Source organism: Melanotaenia boesemani, chromosome 2 (genome assembly GCF_017639745.1).
Source record: "Melanotaenia boesemani isolate fMelBoe1 chromosome 2, fMelBoe1.pri, whole genome shotgun sequence".
NCBI lineage: Eukaryota > Metazoa > Chordata > Actinopteri > Atheriniformes > Melanotaeniidae > Melanotaenia > Melanotaenia boesemani.
Genome location: NC_055683.1, coordinates 11,229,427 through 11,253,024, shown reverse-complemented (window position 1 = coordinate 11,253,024; position 23,598 = coordinate 11,229,427). Strand labels below are relative to the sequence as shown.

General features: G+C 39.2%; 1 long non-coding RNA gene across 1 annotated transcript; it reads right to left on the bottom strand.

Moving 5' to 3' along the window:
- Window positions 1-2,182: 2,182 nt before the first annotated feature.
- On the bottom strand, window positions 2,183-22,361 carry LOC121655506. The gene is made up of 5 exons (XR_006013226.1): window positions 22,350-22,361; window positions 17,044-17,047; window positions 14,581-14,591; window positions 6,311-6,317; window positions 2,183-2,461 (listed from the first exon to the last, which is right to left on the bottom strand). It is a non-coding gene; the product is annotated as an uncharacterized LOC121655506 (long non-coding RNA).
- Window positions 22,362-23,598: the final 1,237 nt, after the last annotated feature.

Sequence of the window (23,598 nt, the reverse complement as noted above, 5' to 3'; positions counted from 1 at the left end):
GCTTTGAATAACTCCAGGAATCCATTTTGGTCCATAAGAGTAATTCCGGATGAGAACATCATCTCCAGGTGCAAAACTTCTTTGTTTGCTGTGTGTGTCGTGATTCTCCTTTTGTTTGAGTTGCTTTTGTTGCACTCTGGTTTTCACATCTGGTACAACTAAATCCAGTGCAGACCTAAGTCTACGCGACATCATCAACTCGGCAGGTGACAAACCTGTCGTGGCATGAGGTGTGATCCGGTAACTAAACAAGAACCGAGAAAGTCTAGTTTGTATTGTCCCTTCTTTCATCTTTTTCATCCCATCCTCGTCGCCAAAAAGATGTTGCATAGTGGCCGCAATAACTCTGCACAACACCTCGAAGTTAATGAACATTTTACTGAAGCTTGGTGCACACATTACACAAACCCATGAGGCTTACAACTTCAACTTATTTTCCTCTCTAATCAGGGTGATAATACAGTAACAAGAGAGCGAGTTCGCCCTCTCTTGGTTAACTCCAGAACAACATATAAAACATGTATCATTACAAGTACACTCACACTTGTATTCAAACCAAATTACTATCAAATCTCAATATACCACAAAAATTAAATCTGTTCTTAATTCATGGCTTCAAAGGGACACAACTATATGTGGAAGAGTGCTCCTAACTAAGATGGAAAGTTTATCAGGTTATTTATCCTGCATTCTCACTAGAAATCTCTGACAAGATAATCCAACAGATTAACAGCATTAATTTCAGCTTTAGGGGCGGTTCTAGGATCAGAGGTATAGGGGGGCTAAGCACCCAGACAGCTGCCCGGCCAGGCTAGAGAAATTTCACCGTTTTATATATTTTAACACTATTTAATTCCCACATTTGTGAAAGAAAAGCAAAGCATTTTTTGGTAAAGTCTGTGACTAAACCATCAAATCTGATAAAGGTGATTTAAATGCTGAGCCGCAGCAGAAGAGGAATGGATGGATATCTTTTACCGTTATTAAAATATGACAGTTTAAAAATCAATCATTTATAGAACGTTCACTCCACTCTAGCCCCACTCTAACTTTTCAGCCTGTTCTGATACTCAAAACAAACTCTTATAACTCCTACAATTTCCGTCGTAGAGACATAAATTATACATCAAAACGGAGGAATATGAGTGGCTTCGAAGAGAACCAAGCGTGACAGAGCTGGGATTTACTGATTTTGAGCTATGCCTCTCCAAGTGAGGATAAGTCTACTTCTTCTCCCATAGACTTCCATTTAAATCTGGATTCTAAGAGGAAAATGCATTTCTCATGTGTTTTTAACTCTCCACCATTTAAATTTTGTTCGGATTACAGTAAAATAAATCACATCCCTGCGTTCCCCAGACCTTACTGGCGCTCACGGTGAAAAAATGATTTTGATATCTCATATAGTTTTCTCTTAAAGAAGAGGAGTTGTTCGGGAGGTGTGCAGAGTGATTGGAACAGTGCAGCTCTGGTCTCCTCTCTGTGTGCCTGTTATGGGCTGTCGTCATGACAACTCACTGAGTTCTCTCAGCTGTTAGGAGCCAGCTGACCTTTGACCTAATTCATTCAGTTTTATTGATCCAGATTATGGACTTCTCATCTGGTTTTGTCCTTGTAATGAGTCCAGGTATGTCTCTATCTTTTTTCCTGTCTCCTCCTTGTCCTTCTCATTACAACAGACCACATGTCCTCCTCTCTTTCCTCCTCTGTCCTCCCATCATATCCTTTGCTGCTCAGTTACATGGACTGTGTTTCAGCTGCCAATTCAACTGTTTCAGCTCTTTCTGCCTTTTACAATAATTTGTTCTATATTCCACCAGTTCAGCACATTTAATATTCAGTTTCAGCTTTAAATACTTTAACTATTCACTTCAGCTTCATGATTAATTCAGCTTATACTTCAACAAGCAGATTTCAGCCATTTTCAGCCATGTTCAATTATCTTAAGCAAATTCCAGGTAAACTTTCCACCATTTTAAGTACATTTAAACATCAGTTTGAGCTCTAAATACTTTCACCTATTGACTTAACCTTCATATATACAGTGAGAGTAAAAAGTATTTGATCCCTTGCTGATTCTGTTGGTTTGCCCACTAATAAAGTTATGATCATTCCATACTTTTAATGGTAAATGTGTTCTAACATGGAGAGACAGAATATCAAAAAGAAAAGCCGGAAAATACCTTTAAAGAATATATATTAATTGGTTTGTATTTCATTGAGGGAAATAAGTATTTGATCCCCTAGTATGCATTAGGAGTTCTGGCTTTCACAGACCAGTTAGACACTCCCAATCAACTTGTTACCTGAATTGAAGACACCTGTTATAACTAATCACCTGTATGAAAGACACCTGTTCACAGAATCAGACAGATTCCAAACTCTCCAACATGGGTAAGACCAAAGAACTCTCTCAGGACCTCAGAGACAGGATTGTTGACCTGCACAAATCTGGAATGGGCTATAAAAACATTAGCAAGATGCTGGGTATTAAAGTAACAATCATTGGTGCAATTGTGAGAAAATTTAAGAAGTATAACATGACCATCAATAGACCTCGGTCTGGTGCTCCACAGAAGATTTCACCTCGTGGGATGGCAGTGATCATGAGAGCTGTGAGAAATCGGCCTGCAACCACACAGCGGGAGTTAGTGAATGACCTCAAGGCAGCTGGGACCACAGTCACCAGGAAAACAATTGGCAACACTTTGCGCCGCAATGGATTAAAATCCTGCAGTGCCCGAAAGTTACCCCTGCTTAAGAAGGCACATGTGGAGGCCCGCCTAAAGTATGCCAATGATCACCTCAAAGATGTACGTGATTGGGAGAAGGTTCTGTGGTCAGACGAGACCAAAATTGAACTATTTGGCCTAAACTCTACTCGTCATGTGTGGAGGAAGAAAAATGCTGCCTATGACCCCAGGAACACTGTGCCCACCGTCAAGCATGGAGGTGGAAGCATTATGTTTTGGGGGTGTTTCTCTGCCAAGGGCACAGGGCTACTTCACTGCATCAGTGGGAAGATGGATGGAGCCATGTACCGTGCAGTCCTGAGGGACAACCTCCTCCCCTCTGCCAGGAAGTTGAAAATGGGCTGTGGTTGGGTCTTCCACATGGATGTATTAGAACTGGATAACGGACTGAAAATGGCGGCCCATTCATTTCTATGGAAGTTGCTCACCCAGCGCATACGCCGAAAAAGTTCTCAGGCTTCCGGGTTACTTCCGCATATTGGGCCCATAGAGCATGCGCAGTAGTGTCACCTCCCATCATGCTTCACGTCACTGTGAACGAGCAATGCGCAGCCCAGTGACCTGATCCAGCGACGCGCGGTCACGACATTAATCTGCAGTATGAGAGCTGTACAAACTCAGATGATGATTTTCTACGGCACACGATCGGACCTCGATGTAAAGTAATGATATAATACGTGGAAAAAGTTGTGTAGTAATTGTTAAAATGATGGTTTGTTTTAATCTGATGAATTTCTATATGGGATTCGTAATAGCCCAATATAAGTCAGTCTATATTGTATATTTGTATAATCCCGTGTCAAATTTTCACGATGACTTACAATTCCTACCTTTATTCATGAATAATTTCAGGCACGTCTTTTGTAATAAATGTTAGAAGTCCTTGTTAATGCATTATTTCATTGTGCTACCCATGCATATTCTCTTTATTTTTCTGCTATTCCCTGGATGACACCAAGATTATCAATTGCGTCTCTTAAAATGTTCCTTTCTTGTGTTTTGCCGGATTCCACTTCTATAATACATCCATGCTACCTACCAGCTGTTATTTTTCTGCCGTCGTAACTACAACCTAGAGCTAATTAGGATTTAGGTCACAATACGTTTAAAAACAGGAACTATCATGCATGTAATATCAAACATTAAGAATACAAATGTATTAAGTTACTCGATATCAGAAAAAAGAAACTTAACTTTAACTTAACTTTTACGAACAGCTTTCCCATCATATTGAAGTCAACAGCCGTCCTCCTCGCTCCCGACACAGCATGACCGCGCTTCGGCAGTGCATGTGCACAGCCGTGACGTCACCGGAGAAATAGAGACTTTTCTGTGGCTTTTATGGCCTTTTGAAAAATAATTGACGGATTAAATGTCCATGAATTAAAAATATTGAATAGAAAGATTAGTAATTAGCTGTGTTTAAAGCTGAAGACGTCCTGTCAACAGTTTTACAGCCGTGTCTTTTACCATTGTGGCCTATGGGAAAAATGCTTTTTGGGCCCCATGGGATTTTTTGTTGCAGTACCACGAGTGGCCACTGGGAAAAATCGGCGTGCCGCCATTATCCAGTCCGTTATCCAGTTCTATAATACATCCATGGTCTTCCAACATGACAACGACCCGAAGCATACAGCAAAGGCAACAAAGGAGTGGCTCAAGAAGAACCACATTAAGGTCATGGAGTGGCCCAGCCAGTCTCCGGACCTCAATCCAATCGAAAATCTATGGAGGGAGCTGAAGGTCCGAGTTGCCAAGCGACAGCCCACCAACCTTAATGATTTAGAGAGGATCTGCAAAGAAGAGTGGGCCAAAATTCCCCCTGATATGTGTGCTAACCTTGTGGTTAACTACAACAAACATCTGTCCGCTGTGCTTGCAAACAAAGGCTTTGCCACCAAGTATTAAGTGCTTTTGGCTTGAGGGATCAAATACTCATTTCCCTCAATGAAATACAAATCAATGTTAATATATATTCTTTAAAGTTATTTTCCGGATTTTCGTTTTGATATCTGTCTCTCACATGTTAGAATACATCTACCATTAAAAGTATGGAATGATCATGTCCTTTATTAGTAGGCAAACCAACAAATCAGCAAGGGGATCAAATACTTTTTAGTCTCACTGTACTTCTGCCGCAACCATATTTCAGCCCTTTTCAGCCATCTTCAGCAATCTTAAACACAGTTCAGTTAACCTTTCACCCTTTCAGCACCTTTAAACTCCAGTTTTGGGCTTTAATTCTTCAACTTGTCACAATTCAGCTTCATAATACTTCTTCAACAACCATTTTAAACCATCTTCAACCATCTTTCAGCATTTCAGTCCAATCATTCAGGCATGAAGCATTACAACACGTGCTGTTGTGCTAATAATAGCTTTTTCTAGTTGTAACTTTGATACAGCAACTCCTCAACATACACAAACAGTATGGATGTACATGTGAATGATTGTTTTATATCTAATATGAGATAAAAACACTGATACACTTACAACAACTTATTACTTATTCCTGATAGACACCCATTTGATCTCACACTCATTACCTGAACCTGGCTCTGTTTTACAAAAACAACATTTTATGTCCATGATGAGTCTGTCTGTCTGTACATGCGCACCACACACACAGACACACACACAAAACCAGGGTTATAATGTTATGTGCATCCAGTCAGTTAGCTGGTCAGTAGCATCTTGGCTTTATATGAACACATGCACATACATAACAGCAGCTTCTCTCATTCCAGTTCAAACAGAGGACAGTGGTACCGACCCACTTCTAACGTTTCTTAGCTAGAAAAATGTTGGCTAACTCCTACCTACCAACATAAAGGTTGTGTCCAAACTGCGCACTTCTATACTTCGAACACTACTTTAAGTGTTTAGTGCGCTGACAACAGAATTCAGTAAAAAACTCAGTGCACTGAAAGTACCCAGATGCTGCCCTAAACTGCGGCCAAAAATCTAATGCGAGAGACGATGGACACTACACGCACTGAAACGGACACCATGTTGCTGACGTAGCGGAGGAGAGGGACTTTCAAAACCAGTTTTTCAGAGCTGGCAGCCACCAACTCAGCGGTACCGATGCAGGCGGAGGCTATTTTCTACTGTTGTAAGTATGAAGGATTTTGATCAAATTCTAATATAAACTGCAGCTTCTTATCTCTTCTATCCCTGATGACAGTTATGGATCTGATCATTTGTTGAAGGCTGCAGTAGAGTTTAGCAAACATAAATGGTGGCAGTTTTATAGCCGATTTTCGCGGATGTAGATGGGCTATAAGTGCTAAAAAATTATTAATGCTATAGGTTCCGCATGTTTTCATGATTGTTGAACCTCCAGATTAAGCACTGCGGGGTCTCTGGCGTAAACGAAATGGTCCTTGATCTGAAAACTGATTAGGAAACACCGCTGGTTAGAGAACCGGTCCGTTTCCATGGTACGCTGACAAAGCAGTTAGCTGATTGTACATCACTTTAAATAACGTCTGCAAAGTACCCATAAAGTACATAATAATGTTTGCTTTTATATCACCTGCCAGTTCTGTGTTCACGTAGTCACTGTGCATCAAACTACCGAGCCAGCAGTGGCACTGAGGTATTCACCCACCACTGTAGGGCTAGGACGCTGCTGTGGAAAGAGGAGGCGGCAAGAGAGAAATGTTTTAATAAAAATTTTAAATAAAATGTTTTCTGCATCCCTGTTTTAGCGTCTTCATTACTGCATTCATATTTTAAATGATGATTTCTAGTATAAATCGGTTTCGTGTTGCCAGACGTGAACGGTATCAGTGGTAAACACCAATAAAAACAGATGTATAATGTAAGCGTACTTAATTCAGTACAGAGCAGCATTGCTCTGTGCGGAGAGCTCAGAGCCCGAGGTGGGAGGCAGAGGCGGGATCACCACCATTTTAGAGAAAACAAGAATAATATTTTTCTTGTTAAAATAATATTTTTCAACCAGCACAGTATGGTTTTTACACATTTCTAGTTTGTTAATAAAGAGCTAGAAATGTTAGGGGTGCTGGATTCAGTTTAGGGGTTGTTAGTGTAAGATAGATGAGCAAACCAGTTGGTTTAGGTGCTTTAACGGTAAACAAGATGGTGTAATGGGTCAGAATACAGGGAGGAGGCGGATGGAGTATCTTTATCTTGAACTGTGGGTCCAGCTCCGTTTATTTACAGTAGTTCAGCTCAGCAGTGTCATACCAGTCCTGCACAACAAGCAGACATCAGTCAGTAACTGGACTCAATATTACAGGCTGTGTTACACAAGCATGATACACACAATACCCTCAAGCAGACCTGCACTAAACAGTAACATATAAACCAGCAGGTCTGAGGATAGACATCCCCCTGCCTGAAGAACCCCAAAGCAGCTAAACTGGTCCCCACATAATGTCAGCATTACTATTAAGGAGCGTCTCGCTGGCTGGACTAATCCAGATGGAGCGTTGGCGCCACCTGGTGGCGGTATACGTCCACGGCAGCATGTGTCGCTCACGCTCTCCCATCATGAACATGGCACCTTTGTCACCTTTCCTCCCTCACCTCACGAAACCCTCACCTGCACCGTGGAAGAACACGGATATCTAGGCAGACTTATGGAAGTGTCTGCTGACTAACACCCATACATCCACCTAACAGAGACTCCGCCCTGTTACGGGTAAATGTCAGAGCTGAACTTCACTCGTATCAGATAGAACTGAGCCAACAGGAAATCCTCACTTTCCTCATCGACTTAACACTCAGGATGATGAACCAGCTGACATAAACCTCTGTAGGAAGTCTCACGTAGGCAGAGGAGAACTTCTACAGCAGAACTCGTCTGCTTCACTCGTGGCTAAAAACCGGAACGAACCCCAACTCTACTACGTCACTTCCCTCCCACCGTCACAGAGGCTCAGTCCTACACACCCACAACCCAGTCTTTACTACAGGGGCTTCAGCCCCCACAATGGGCTAGAAACGCCTCTGGTGTACACGCCATAGACTTTGCTGTAATGAAAGGAGCTTTAAAAACTTAAATGCTTAAATTCCTTTACACAGAGATTCCTTCTGGTTCTGCATTCCCAGGGCAGTTTTCCAAAAAAATGGGAGGTACTGACTTTGTACTACGATGTGACGATGATGTACGCAAACTACCTGCAAATGATCAGATTTCCACCAGCAAGTTCTCCTCTACTGGAAGCTATTTTTCTGCCATCATGTTACACCACACAATACACCCCTTTGGAACAACCGATACATCCTATGGAATAGAAAATCAATGTTCTTAAGAACTCGGATGGAAAGGGAATCTGGTCTATCACCCACCTAATGGACGATACAGGTGAACTATTAAATGATCCAGATTCCTGTAATTAACTGAAATTTCACTGCACAATTCAAGAGTATAATAAAGTTAAAAGCAGTTCCCATTACTGTGAGAAGAATGATCCAACAAACCAGGGAGTGTTCTGATATTCCAGTAGAACTGAAGCCGCTCTGGATCAGCGGCGACACTTGAACAGTTTGACTTCAATAACAGATTCATTGGAAACGGCTTAACAGCCACTATTACCCTTTCCACTTAAAAAGAAAGGACATTCTTAAGGACGATGATACAGAAACATCAGGAAAAGAAGGAAAAGATATTTGTCTCATCCACTTCTACCTACAACTAAAGAAGTGTCTTTTAAAATCCTAAATGGAATATTCCCATCACACAACTTCCTACATGAGAAATTTAACTTGGAGAACAACTCATGTGGATTCTGTGAGACAGAAATGGAAACAACAGAGCTTATTTTTCTACTGCAAACAAGCGTATGAATCTCGGACGTCTTTCAAAGTGGCTTCACTCAGAAAATATCCCAGCGCCCCTCTGAATATGTGCTGAGTCACTGCTGGAACATTAAAGGAGAAGAAGTTGGAATTTCTTGGGAATAACTTGATCTGCTGGCCAAACATTTTATTGATAGATGTAAATCTGCCAGAACTAAACCCACTTTAATGGTTGGAAGAATGAAGTGAAATCTTCTCAGAATGTCTTTGTAGAAAATGAAAAGAAGCCAAAGACTTCTTTCCTGGATGGACTTGTTCATGTTACTAGGCTGAGACCCACCTGCTGTTTGTTCTTATTCCCCTTTCTGTTCTCCTTTATGTTATTCCTCTGAGTTCAAGAGCCGCCTTAACACATAGAACACGGATAACATGGATATAGTGGCTTTTCCCACATGTTTGTAGACATGTTGTAAAGCAATAAAGCTTTATTAAAAGCAGCTTGTTTTCTGGTTCCAGACAGTAAAGCATGTTGGAAAGAAGGTGAGAACGATGTTCTGTGCAGAACAACTCATGAAATGAACATAGAAGGAAGAACATCGTTACTTGGTTTGAACCAAAGAAAAAAATTATGCACTTTTGTCCATCTTTATATTTTAGGAGGAAAATTCCACATCCATAAAAGTACATTTCACAATCCAACAGCAGCATTTAAGCTGTTTCTGATTGAAGCTGATTTACTTTAAGTCTCTAAAAACTGATTTCTAATCAGAAATGCAGATCAATAATTAATATTCATTCACAGCTTTTCAGCCAATAAACTCTCACAAATACTATTATTATATATAGAATATTATGAAGTCTGTCACGCCAGTTTTTCTTTCATTTCTATTTCTATTTGTTTACTTTCTGTATTTTATTTTCTACTTTATTTTTCCTCTATCCTTCCGTTTCTTTCTTCATGTGCATCTTGTACAAACTGGACTGGATTTACTTTCACTGTCTGTTTATTGTTTGTCAGGTTTGAATAAAGCATAAAAACAGTGAAGACACAAAGCCAATAATATGAGACAGGTCCAGTTTCTCTGAACATCTGATGACGTTCAGCTTTAGTTTCACAGCAGTTCTCTCAGAGTTTCTATCATACGTGTTGTTTTCTGCAGCCTGTCAGGATGTCTGATCACAGAGGAAGGCTGTGCTTCTCTGGCCTCAGCTCTGACCTCCAACCCCTCCCATCTGAGAGAGCTGGACCTGAGATACAACCTCCAGGAGACTCAGGAATGAAGCTGCTGATGGCTGCACTGAAGGATCCACACAGACTCAGGTATGGAGACGCTGCTGCAGCCACACAATGTCTGATAGAGGAGGAAGATCTGCAGACATTTTCTCTGTCCTTCACTCAGTCCTGCTTCATGCTGGATATGAGTGTTATATGAACCATCACACATGTAGGAGCCTTTTTCCTTTGCTCACAGCAGATATGTGAGTAGGAGAGTCTCCAAGGAGAACAGCTGCAGGAACAACAGTGATAACTGTCTGTTGCTCAGAGTTTCTTCAGTCTGGAAACATCTCTGCAGGTTAAAGGGACATTCTGTCATAGAAACATCTTTTCTGTCCTCTGACCCTGGATCAGACACAGAGATGCTCCAGGAAATGTTAGCTTAGCTTAGCTTAGCACAGATATTTATAAAAGCGTGTGAACAGTCATGTTCTTGTAAAGTTCTCTTTAGAAATCAGTCCATGTGGAAATGTGCACGTGTTGATCAGACCTGTATTCCTACCTCTGTATAGATACATTTAAACACATGATGGATGAAAAGCTTCCCATGAATGATGATGCTCAGTGATTCTCCCACTTACTGGAGGCTCCTGATGCTGAATCACAGCAACAGACCCACAACATGAATTTAGATGAGACACATATAGAGCAGGAAGTATTCTGGTCCCTGAAGACTCGTTCCCTCTAGATTCTTTCATTCATGTCGTCTTCTGTTGGTGCCGGTGCTCCGTGCAACGTCACACATGAGTGTCGTTGCAGTTTTTATCAGTTTCCTTCAATTAGCTGCACACAGCTGATCACAATGATGGAGACAGTCAGTGGAGCCCCTCCCCCTGATCTGATCTGAAAAGAGGAGTTAGACAGGAAAACACAAGTTCTTTACTTCTTCATGCTCCTGAAGTCTGGCTTAGTGTTTGATGATCTGGACTCATAATGAGGACATGAATGAAAATGACTGAGAGTCACTGGATTTCTGTCCAGACTTTGTCACTTTACACTCAGTATTCACTCAGCAGTCACATGACTTAAATGTAGGTTGTTTTACCAGAAAATGCAGCGTCATGCTAAAGATTTCAGACCTGCCGGTGGACTGGATTCCTGTGGGACTGGATCAGGAGTCTTCCTGTATCAGTGCTGCTGATCAGTGGTGTAAATAGATGATAAGGACCTACTGGAGCCACTAGGAGGCGGAGTAGAGCCCTACTGTCCCGTTGGAATGGACTGATAACCACTGATAATGCTGCTTCAGTCATGTGATAACGGCTGGATCGGGTGCTGGAGGAGGTGATGGAGATGCCAGTGTGTGTGTGTTGTGATGAAGATGATGATGTTACATCAGGTTTCCTGGTTAACGTGAAAGGACTCAGTATGTTCACAGCTGATGTTGAGGAAAGATGAGACAGACTTTCCTGAATCCTGTCACATCCTGTATTTCAGCAGCTGCAGCTCCATGTCTGACCACCAGAGGCAGTCTAACCTCTCCTCTTCACTCAGGACTTTAGAGCTTTGATGATCCCATGCTGCTGATTCAGTAATTACTAATTCAATCATCCATCAGATGATCAATCAGCTTCAATAACAGTGTAGATGTTGGAGTCAGTAGAAGCTGGTGATGTGGCTGCACTTCAAACTGGAAATTAATCAGCAGACTGGATCAGATGTGGAAGAAGTGTGGTGAGTTGATGCTGCTGATCCCTCTGATTTGTTTCTGCTTTAGAAAGAAATGTGTTTGTCTCCACACAGCAGCAGGATCTGCAGGAATAATGTGAGGGAACAAATCCTCAGTGTGATGATGATGCAGCTGTTAGTGGTCAGTAGGAAACAAGCCGTCACAGCTCCAAACACACACATCATGGCCTCAAACAGAGTCTCTGACAGTCATTTAGCTTCATGTGCAGGAAAAGAAGTCACTTTAACATTTCCCAGCTGAGTCACAACAAAGAATCTGAGCCAATCTGCTCTGCAGAGGAGATTATTGTCAGAAGCTGATCAATAAGACTTCAGGGCAGAGAGAAGATGCAGCTCTTGGTTAGATCAGGAGTTTCTGCAGAGTTCTTCATCTGTGAAGAGATGAAAAGGAGAAGATGGTTGAAAGAAGAAACTGGGACTTCCACAAAGCAGTTTTCTTGGTGTGGGTGTGGACCAATCAGCTTCCTGATTCTGCTCCTTCTAGTCTGGAGATGCTCCAATCAGGTGGACGTGTCCAGATGTTGGACTGTTCCTTTCTCAGTGTAGAACAAAGTGTGTATGAGAGCCATGTAATGTCCATGTTAGCATGCTCTGACCCCCTCCTCCTTTCAGGGTGGTGCCTGCTGGAGAACCATGGTTGAGACCAGGAGGTCTGAGGAAGTGTAAGTGTGTTTTTCATTGGATTCATCACATTCAACCATCTTCACACTGTCCCATCACTCATTCATCAGTCAGCACCAAAGGGTCAATAGATCAATAACTGCAGCTGGATTGTGTTTGTTCTCTCCATCAGATTCCTGTCCACTCACCATCCACATGGACACAGTGAGCAGAAACCTCAAACTGTCTGACAACAACAGGAAGGTGACACTTGTGGAGGAGCTTCAGTCATATCCTGATCATCCAGACAGATTTAAATGGTCTCAGCTGCTGTGTGAAAATGTTCTGACTGGTCGCTGCTACTGGGAGGTCGAGTGGAAAGGAATCGTTTCTATATCAGTGAGTTACAGAGAAATCAGAAGGAGAGGAGACAGAGACTGTTGGTTTGGATTTAATGAGCAGTCCTGGAGTCTGAGATGCTCTGATGATGAAGGTTACTCTGTCTGGCACAATAACATAGAAACACGCATCTCCTCCTCCTCCTCCTCCTCCTCCTCCTCTGTCTCTAACAGAGTAGCAGTGTATGTGGACTGTCCTGCTGGCTCTCTGTCCTTCTACAGAGTCTCCTCTGACTCACTGATCCACCTCCACACCTTCATCACCACATTCACTCATCCTCTCTATGCTGGATTTGGATTCTGGTCCTGGTCTGGTTCGTGTGTGTCTCTGTGTTGAGTGTAAAGAGTGTGATGGTAGCAGAGAAACTCTGACTGGTGAACAGATAGTTCAGTCTGTACATGTCTGTCTCTTTCACTCAGAAACATCTTTTCAGATTCATGGATTCAATCAGTTTGTGTGTGAAACTCTTCTAAATGATTCCTTGGAAACTTCTTCCTCTTCCAGTCCTTTAAAGATGGAAGCTGTGCTTCTTCCAGGATCCACATGTTGTTTCCAGTCAAAGCTTCACACTGAATATCAGGATGTTGTGTTCACTTCATGTCAGCTGCAGTTAGTTCCACTTCATGATGCTGGAAATGAAAATCCTCCCAGTGTTTCACTCTTAGTTTGTTTGCTTCATTCTGTCTTTATTTGGGCTTTCTGACATTTTCACATGTTGAATTAAAGATTCATTTTCACGTCACAAATTTCATGTTTTGCTTCATTTTTCACCACAAATGTTTGACTTTCTACTTGAAATGTAGAATTTAAAGAATTTTCATTAAAACTTTCACATATAAATTTTATCTTTATTTTCAATCAGATTATTTTAAACTTTTTGTGTGAAAATATTTGTTTAATGAAAAATAAATATAATGGAATTTCTCTTATTTTAATTGATGTGGTTTTGATATTTTATCTCAAATTTCATTGTATTTTTTAGTCTTTGTTTTTATTTTATTTTATTCTAGTAACTCATTGGAACTTTATTTTAGAAGTTTTAATGTTTTCCATCATGTTTCATTTTTGTTGTTTCGTTTAATAAATTATTTAAAAAGTCTGTTTCACTCATCTTCAGTCTTTTTCTTTATGATGATGATGCTGATGAAGAATAAGATAAATAAACCAGATTGTTTAGTTTTTATAATAAAGAACACATATAAAGCTGTTCTAACTTTATCAAATGTAGAACAATGGAAGCAGAAGTAAAATATAAGAAGAATAAAAATAAATGAAGCACCATAATGAGAACATGCTAGAACAATTATTATTGTAAAATATCAGAGGAAAATAGAAGCAAAGTAAAAGAGATTAGAAAAATATTATATGGTTTTATTAACTATGGGTCTAAGGAAACATCATTTTCTGATTATTTTACTGAAAATGGTAAAAAAAAAAAAAAAAAAACGAGCAACATAAACACAAGCAGCAGCTTTAATGAGTTCTTTGTTACCGTTGGACCAAAGCTGCAGAGAAATGAATGAAAGTGGTGCCTGAAGATGATGATGAAGAAACAATAGCAGGAAACGTCAGCTCCATGTTTACATGTAAAGTCCATGGAAATGAGATAATAAATATAGTAAGTAAATGCAGAAATAAGACACCAGCAGACTGGAATGAAAGTGACATGGTAATACTCACAAAGGTTATTCTGGGAATTTCTAAACCGTTAACACACATCTGCAGTTTATCCTTTCATACAGGAACATTTCCAGTAAAATGAAATAGAAAAAGTTTTAACCGTCGTTCAGGAGACAAACACCAGTTTACAAACTACAGCCCGTTTCCTGGCTTTCACAGTTTTCTAAAATCCTGGAAAAGTTCTTTATAAAAAGACTGGATAACTTTATTAACAAACTAATATGTGATCAGACTGTCAGTTCGGATTTAGAAGCAACAGATCAGCATCTCTGGTGATGACGCATTTAATAGAGGAAATTACTAACTGTATAGATCAGAAACTCTCTGCAGCAGGTTATTTATTGACCTCAGAAAGCCTTCCACACTATTGATCATGGTGTTTGATGAATAAATTGGAGCGGTGTGGGATACGAGGGCTTGTGCTGACATGGATTCAGAGCTGTTTAACTAAAAGGCAGCAGTATGTGATGATTGGTGAACACAATCACATTGTTTGGACCTTGTTTGTGGAGACCCCCAGGGGTCCGTGTTGGGGCCAAAGCTCTTTATTCTCTACATAAATGATATGTGGAAAGTCTCAGATACATGAAACTAATCCTGTTTGCAGATGAAAGCAGTGTTTTATGTCCTGGAGAAGACTTGCAGCAGGTTCTGGAACAATCCCACAGGAAATGAAGGAAGTAAAAAGATGGTTTGATAGAAATAAATTAGCAGTGAATTGAAATAAAACAAAGATGATGTTGTTTGGAAGCTGTGGTACAGATGCTGGGAGACAAGTGAAAATAGAGGATGTAATAAGTGAAAGGGTTTATGATTATAAATTTCTTGGTGTGATTATCAACCACAGAAAATGCTGGAAGTCACATATTAAGTTTGTTTAGACAAAAAATAGCAAGAAATACTGCAGTTCTGACCAAATCTAAACGTTTCTCAGGTCAAAAATCACTTTATATTCTGTAGGGAGAGTGGGGTCACTTGTGCAAAGGGGCAAATAGTGCCCCCCTGTTATATAGAAAACCATGGAAGAAACTGGTCATGTGACCACATATTTTTCAAGCGGCATCCATTTCACTCATCCTCCAAAGAAGGGAGACACACGGCTTGAGAGGGAAGCATTTAATTTCAACTATTTTTACATTTACAGGAATTTTTACAATGAAGGTTTTTTGATTGCTGTGTTTGAACAATTATAGACAACTCTGAAAATAGTTCACACACGTTTTAGTACTTTAGTAAGCGACACCATGAGTCTATACAGTTAGCATGATGCTAGCTCAAAACATCTGGGGGATGCATTTTTTTTCAAAATGGTGGGCTTGGGGTGATTATAGGCTTTGTTACAGAAAAGTGGCCTTTAATGTTTTGCTTCAATTATCAATGGCACAATTTACCCCAGTCTATTCTCTCTAATGGAACAACTTACCCGCTCCAGGGGCAAGTTGTGCCACAAAACCACTTTTTTTCTAAAGCTGTATTTCTCAAACAGTTTATTTAAGATCCAAAGTGATTGTTCCTAGGGATGCACAACATCCTAAACTATATGTACATATTTTAGTTGGAGGCATTATTGTACTCCCCTTGATTTAAAGGCACTTTAAGTAAAAACTGGCACTACTTACCCCACTCTCCCCTACTGTTCACTGGTTGTACCATATTTAAATGATTGTGTTGAGCTTTGGGGAAACACAAGATTCTCTGCAACCATTAAATATACAACAAAAAAAGCAATAAGGGTCGTCTGCAGAGTCGGATATAGGAACACACACATCTGCCACTTTGGAAGTTAAAAACAGTAAAATTCAGTGATTTGGTGGAGTTAAAACAGCAATAATAATGTACAAAGCTAGAAATATTTCATTACAGACCACATTCAAAAATGTTCTTTAACCGTGAAGGAGAGATAATCTGAGGGGAAATTTCATCTGAAGGTTTTGAGTATGAGAACAACTATGAAAAGTACGACGGAGTATTAGGACCACACTGAGAAAAACATGTGGAGGATGATTTTTTTTCTTCCTGCATCACTTAGAGAGTAAAGTAGAAATGTGGAGAATAAAGTAGAAATTTGAAGAATAAAGTAGAAATGTGAAGAATAAATAGAAATGAGGAGAATAAAGTAGAAATGTGGAGAATAATGTAGAAACGTGGAGAATAAAGTAGAAATGTGGAGAATAAAGTAGAAATGTGAAGAATAAATAGAAATGAGGAGAATAAAGTAGAAATGTGGTGAATAATGTAGAAACGTGGAGAATAAAGTAGAAATGTGGAGAACAAAGTATAAATGTGGATAAAGTAGAAACGTGGAGAATAAAGTAGAAATGTCAATAAAGTAGAAATGTGGAGAATAAAGTAGAAATGTGGATTTAAGTAGAAATGTGAATAAAGTAGAAATGTGGGAGAATACAGTAGAAATGTGGAGAATAAAGTAGAAATGTGGATAAAGTAGAAATGTGGAGAATAAAGTAGAAATGTCAATAAAGTAGAAATGTGGAGAATAAAGTAGAAATGTGGATTAAGTAGAAATGTGAATAAAGTAGAAATGTGGAGAATACAGTAGAAATGTGGAGAATAAAATAGAAATGTGGAGAATAAAGTAGAAATGTGGAGAATAAAGTAGAAATGTGGATAAAGTAAAAAGAAATAAAGGCAGAGGACGACCACATGCCAGATACAACGTGTGTGAGCAGCTTCTTGATGTGAAAGTCATTCACGGTTGAGTTTTATTCTCATCGTATCTCTTTATTGTGATTCTTCACGTTGTGAACAGGTTTAAACTGTGGAAATGACATGAACTATATCAGGTATCGTTAGCTAAACACACGCCATTGTTTCTAACTTGATCAGCTATTGAAGATTACCTTAAGTCAACCTCACGTAACTTGTTTATGATATTTTTGATAGTATCATAAGCCGCAAGACTGGACCTTGTAAAATGTGGATCTCCGTGATGGACTGTCTTGGAGGTCGGGGTTTACCAGAAGAAGCTCTGGCACTAATGGAGGAGCAGAAGGTGTGTTATGGCAGCTTGGTAACTGCCTTGTATACTGGCTAACCAGGTATATTCATTTTACCTTCTTTCAGGAAATAATTAAGATTATTATTTTAGCCGTCTCAAATTTAAAGTCTATACTTTTTAAGAATCTCCAGATTATTTAAATATTATTTTCAGCCACATATCTTGATGTTGGAAAGTCCTGATTTAAGACTTTAATTTTATGATAACAGTGTGAAGATACCAGTGATAGTCTCCACATGGGATGAAAATTAGAACTTGAAAGGACAAACCAGTGTGTCAGAGAGCAAAAAGTCTTTCCTTACACTTTATAAGCTGACTTTTCAAAATGTACTTATATGTTAGTCAAAGTAAAATTCACTTGAATTTCACTTTAAGGAAAAACATTTTTTCTGCTTATATTTTGAATTTACTAATCCACCAAGAAGTGAAAAGTATTTGAGCAGAGATTGACTGCATTCATATATAAATATGAGTTTTTATGCTGTAAATATCACAATAAAAAGCAAACACTTCTTCATAATTATTAGCAGACTTAGTGATATTTGATTGCCAGAGTTTCCCCATGAATTGTTCCTTCCTGAATTTAAGGAAGGAAATCTCTTTTTAATTAAAGCAACCTTAGAATTGTAGATTCCTATTAGAGAGATTTGAGATGGATGTGAGCAGTAGAAATGTTTGTTTCCATTTTGGGTAAATCATGAAGTTAAATGATTAGTTAATTTACCACTTAGATCAATGAGTCATCTTCATTTAGCCGTTCATGTACCTTCTACTGTTTCCATATCATGTTGTGTCTATCGTGACCACAGCGAAGCCTTTGCACATTTACAGTAGCATCAAAAAAAGGCGAACCCCATGAATAAGACAGAAAGTCTAGAGCTTTTCTAAAATATGGTTTCTATCAAATTTATTCTGAAAATGAAAATTACATCTGCAAGAAAATGATATATGATCCTAAAATGGGGGAGCAGGAAAAAGAAAGACATCTGCAGCTGATGAGTCCAAGTATGTCAAACTTCAGCTGGAACATTAACGACATTTTTATTGTTCAGTTTACCGTTCAGGTGATGGCATGGTGCTAAAACACTGAATATTTTCCTCTTCAGCTATTTGTTGACCTCCCTGTCTGCTGTGCTTGTTTTCTAGAATAACAAGTAAGATTCAAAAGTATTGTTCATTAAATTATTTGTCTCATTCAAGATATTCCTTTGCTTTCCAGATTGACATGGATGTCATTCAGCTTATGGATGATTCAGCTTTGGCCAACTATGTTCCCTCATACGGAGACAGAACCACTTTTACATTTTTACAAAAACCAGTTTCAAAACAAAAATTGGGTCTTTTTGAAAAACTGGGTGAGAAAATGAAGTTAAGAAAAGAAAAGAGACAAAGTGAAGAGGAGGAGGAAACTTCACAACCACAATCCAGACGAAAACTAAACACAAGGACAATTGAAATGGGCTGGATACACAAGGAGAAACATGAAACTAAGCAAGTCAGGACAAAACAAGGAGGTGGCACAAGAAAGGTTGTTATGGACATCAGTGCTGGAGATGATGAGATTCTGAAAGAGGGAAGAATCTTTTTTTCCCAAATGGTACTTGGAGTAAAAGTCATGAATCTAACTTCAGATTTGATGTTTGGGACTTTAAACAAAACATTTTTTCTGATGGCGTCTCAATTGGCACAATTTATGACCCTGTTAAACTTCCCAAGCTGCGTTTCTACGTTGCCACTCAGCCAAAAGCAGTCACTGAAGATTCCTCTACAAGTCAGTCAGAAGGCAAGATGGTTCCAGCTTTGAGGGTCCAGATGAGATGATTGAAGTTTCTGACACCCAATCCCTGTCTCAGGTGTCTCTTTACTCAGATCAAGACCAGGAACAGGTTGCCACAGTCCGCTCAAACATTACAAACCACACCGTCATATCTGATCTCCCAGTTGCTTCAGAGATCCATTTGATCTTACCAGAGATTTCACAGGGATACAATTTTTCTTCCAGACCAAATAACCCTTGGAGAAGAACTTCATGATAACTCTGAAAATTGTCTTTGGTCCAAACCGAGGGGCTGAGTTTGAGCCAGATGACACACTTATTTATCAACCTGATACACCTGTTCACACTCCTCACACAAAGATGATATATATATATATATATATATACATATTTACTGTATATACATCATGTAAATTGCTTTAATGACATGATTGAAGCATTTTCTGATTCAGACATTTTGACCAGTCCACTAGAGGTGAGGCGATTACTCCCAGATAACACTGAGGAAGCTGGTAGTGGGTCAGGCCGCTTTTTGGCATGAATTCTACGATCGCTGCACACTGGGGACAACAATGAAAGTACCTTCATCAGACATGATTTCAAGGCTGATACCTGGAAAGCCACTGGCAGAATTCTCCTTAGAGGACACCAAGATTACCACCATCTTCCCATTAAGCTCCGCCCCCCTTTTTGGAGGAGATGTTTTTTGGATAAGTTTCCAGTGACTTGACAGAGGCCTTTCTTCAGTTTGTAAGCAACCAAGAGCGAGAGATCCTTCGGCATCTTTACAAGATTTCTCCTCTGTCCAACCTGATGAGCTTCTGGAGGTCCTCGACAATGATGCTTGCAGAAGAAGGGTCTCAGCAGACACCCTTAAAGACATTGTAATAGAAATTTCCCACAAGGAGCTTGTGCAGAAGCAAATGTTTGTTGTTGCTGCTGGAAGGACATCACAAAACCTTGGATCAATCTAAATGATGAACAGCTGACAATGATGTATGCAAACCTTAAAGCGACATCTAAGGAGGTGTTAAAGATGTTGAGATTCCCAGCAGATTTGACAGCAAAGCAAAAAGAGCTTGAACATCATCTTAGAAGATATATTGGAGAACTTGATGAAGAAAAACTTGGGACGTTTTTGAGATTCTGCACAGGGTCAGATTTGATTGTGTCAGACAGTGTAACTGTGGAGTTTATAGTCATGTCTGATTTCACTAGACGGCCAATTGGAACTTTTTCCAGACTTCCGTGCTGAGTTCAATGACATCCTTGAGAGCAATGTTTAGGTGATGGACATTATCTAGGACACAGTATGTTGCTTCATAGCCATGGCTGTAGCCATATTGTTGCCAGGCCAGGGTTTCTAAAGCAATGACAAGGACCAGTTTTTCTTAAGTGATATATTTCTCTTACTAAGTTACATGGAGCCCTTAGATGAAGCTTGTTCAAAGCGTTCACTAAGTTCACTAAGCTGTAGGATGTTATCATTTGCTCTGTGAAACACAGAAAACATGTTAATGTCATACAACGTGTCATGCATGGTGGAGGGTTTTTGGTTCTGGAAATGCTGTGATTGCCCACAATTAGGGAGAATTCTCTAAACGGAAAGTCTTGTTCTTTGCAGAGAGGATGGAGCTCATAACTTTGCTTTCTTTTAAATAGCCCACCCTGGCCTAGTCCTGTTATCACACTGTTTAGACTTTATTTTGTAAAATAGAACTGCATTAATGGCTCCAGATAGCAGTGCGTCCATTTTCCTTGGCAGTTAAAGGTAAAACTGTCATGCAGGAGAGTTTCATCTGACATTTTTACCCTTTAAAGGTTGTTCATTTCTTTATTTGTACATTTCTACAAAGATAAGATGTGAATGGCATAGTTATGTTTAAAAAGGAGCTATTTACTTAAAAACTGTGGCCAAAGACTGAATGCTGCTTGTCTTCAGGTCTCCTGGATTCACACTGCACACTAAGTGAAATGGAGAAACAAATTGTGTGTGAAATTCTTACAACCTAACATGCACAGGCATTTACAAATGAGGTAGTAAGCAAAGTTGTTCCATTTGGCGGCTGAGGAGGAAACAACCTGCAGTTTAAGAAATCTCAGTCTTCCAACAGTCTTGCAAGACAAACTGTTTTTGTGAATGTTCAGTTCATTTTTTCATAAACATGTTAACAGTAATACATTTCCTAATTCAGTATGTTTACATTTCTGCATATTTATTTAATTTCATAGACCCATTGCTAATAAATAGGAAATGTAAGTGGTCATGCACATTAATTTCTTATAGAATTTGTACAGGTTTTGTTATTTTTCCATAAAACCTTTACTTATGGTAACTTTATTATGGTATAATAAGTATTGGTGATTTAAGTGTTCATTAGATTTTTTTTGCGTTTTGTATTTGAAAGGCTGTTTAAATGTTTGTTGGAAACACTAAGCAGAGGTATTTTGTGGGTTAGACTTTTACCGAAGTTGACGAGAAAATGTCCATGCTTTGATATGAAAAAAGAAAGAAAAAAATTCTATTTAATCTGTGTGTGTTCTTTTTTAACAGTTCATCAAGTTAAAGGTGGATTCACCGACGCGGAGGCGTGAACCGGTTGCCTCTGCGAAGTCCATTAATTTATGATAATGGCACCTCGGAGGGCATTATCCCGCTTATACCATGGTCCATTAAGAAAGAAAAAATATTAAATAAATTATTAATGTGTTAATGTTGTTTTTCACCAGTAAAATCGTAAGTATTTCAAAAGAAGCGGCTGAGTGGACTATTTTGTTGTGACGCGTTGCCAAGGTAACCGTCTCTGACATAGAACCTGCAGCTCGGTCGGCTGCAGTTATGTTACGTGACAGAATCATTTCAGAGGCGGTTTCAGCTCTTACAGCTTGTGTGTGTCCAGAGGATGATGCAACATTTTGTTTCAAACAGTCAAAGTCCACAGATAGTTTCCTACATGTTCAATAAGCCTGCAGGCTGCTCTGATCTGGCGTCTGCTGCCCGGCGTCTGAGTTTCTGTTGCCACGGTTACCAACTACCGTTTAGTCAGCACATGCATGTAGAGGACAGAGGAGGCTTGCTGAATAGGTATATTTTAAAAATAATTTCATTTCAGATGGAATGTCGCGTCAGCTATATTCGGTCTTTCATTTAATATATTATAGAGAAGTTTGCAAAAATGATGCAAAAGTTTATGAAGACAGGACATAGTGGCCGTGAGAGCTCTACTAACTGCAGCTTAGTAAAACACATTAAAAATAGATAAATGATCAGTAAATTAAGAATAAATTTTCATCAACTTGACTGTACAACAGACAAGCTGGTGTTATGCTCTAGCCTGTTGAACTCTCTCTGCTGTCATACAGCAGGGCCATTTTTACAGAAATAACACCTAAACACAGTCAAGGTAAAATGATGCAAAAGAAAAAAAAAAACAGATAGAGGCAATGTGTTATGTGTGTTTGGTAAAATGTAAGAGTTGACAGGTCTCAGACTTACTGCGGATGGGCTGAATCAGATGAGGAATGACAGGAAGGATCTTGGACCCTCCACATTCCAGCATTTCATGGATTCCCTTACAGGCCAAGAGCTCCAACGGATGATTAGTTTCAGGTAATCCGTCAAAGAACAGTGGCAGGTTGTAATCCAGCTTCTCAATATCCACCTGAAGACAGAAATGCTCATTTGTACATTTATGTTCAGGTATTCTTGGCAACTGTCATTTGCAGGGAAACAGAAAGAGGGGAGGGGGGCAAGAATCCTCATGATGAATTTGTTTTTCTTTTTGAACAAACATGCTTTCAGTTGTCAGATTAATGTCATAAAGCCATAAGTCAAGCTTGATGTCACCACTTGTCACGCAAAATAGATCAAGAAAAGATTTTTTTGTTAAAGAAGAACAATATTAAAGAAAACAAAATGATGTTTCAGATTGAAACCAGATATGCTGAGTCAGCTAGCTTACCATGTAGTGAACTGGCAGCCATTTAATGTTGAAATTTACCACCCTGTCACATTTTAAATTGTGAAGGGTTGTATTTATGAAGCATATTTACTTGTGAATTTGTTTTCAAGTTGAATTATGTTTTCAAATATTAACATCTAATAAAGGACATTTTAATGGTAGGAAAACACAATTTTCAGAAAGTATTTCATGTATTATTAGTCATTGTGTGCATATTGTCCGTGAAAGAATGACTCCAGGGTCTGAATAGTTTTAGGTAATATTAAAATTAGAGGTAATATTAAAATATTTTATACCTGAGGTGGGATTTTTTTTTTTTTTTTTTTTTTTTTTGTGGTTTGACCTAACCTTTGTTGGATTTCTTAACTTTTGCCCTTGATGACATTTTTTTTAATTACATAGTGGTAATGGTACCCGTTTCATAGAATGACTCAACTAATAAACTGCAGTTCCAACATCAGCCAGTAGAGGGCATGTAACTGGCTTATTCTATGAAACTGGTGCCATTTGAGTCCTTAACATTTGATGACATTAAAAATCCATAAAAATGTGTCCAACTGTAATCAGGAGTTTTGCCTTTTACATCTTAAACAAATTAACATTGGTAAGAAGTTTCTGATGCTTAAAAGTGATTTGGTGAAAAGTACTCAGACAAAAGAAGTTGGTAGAAACTT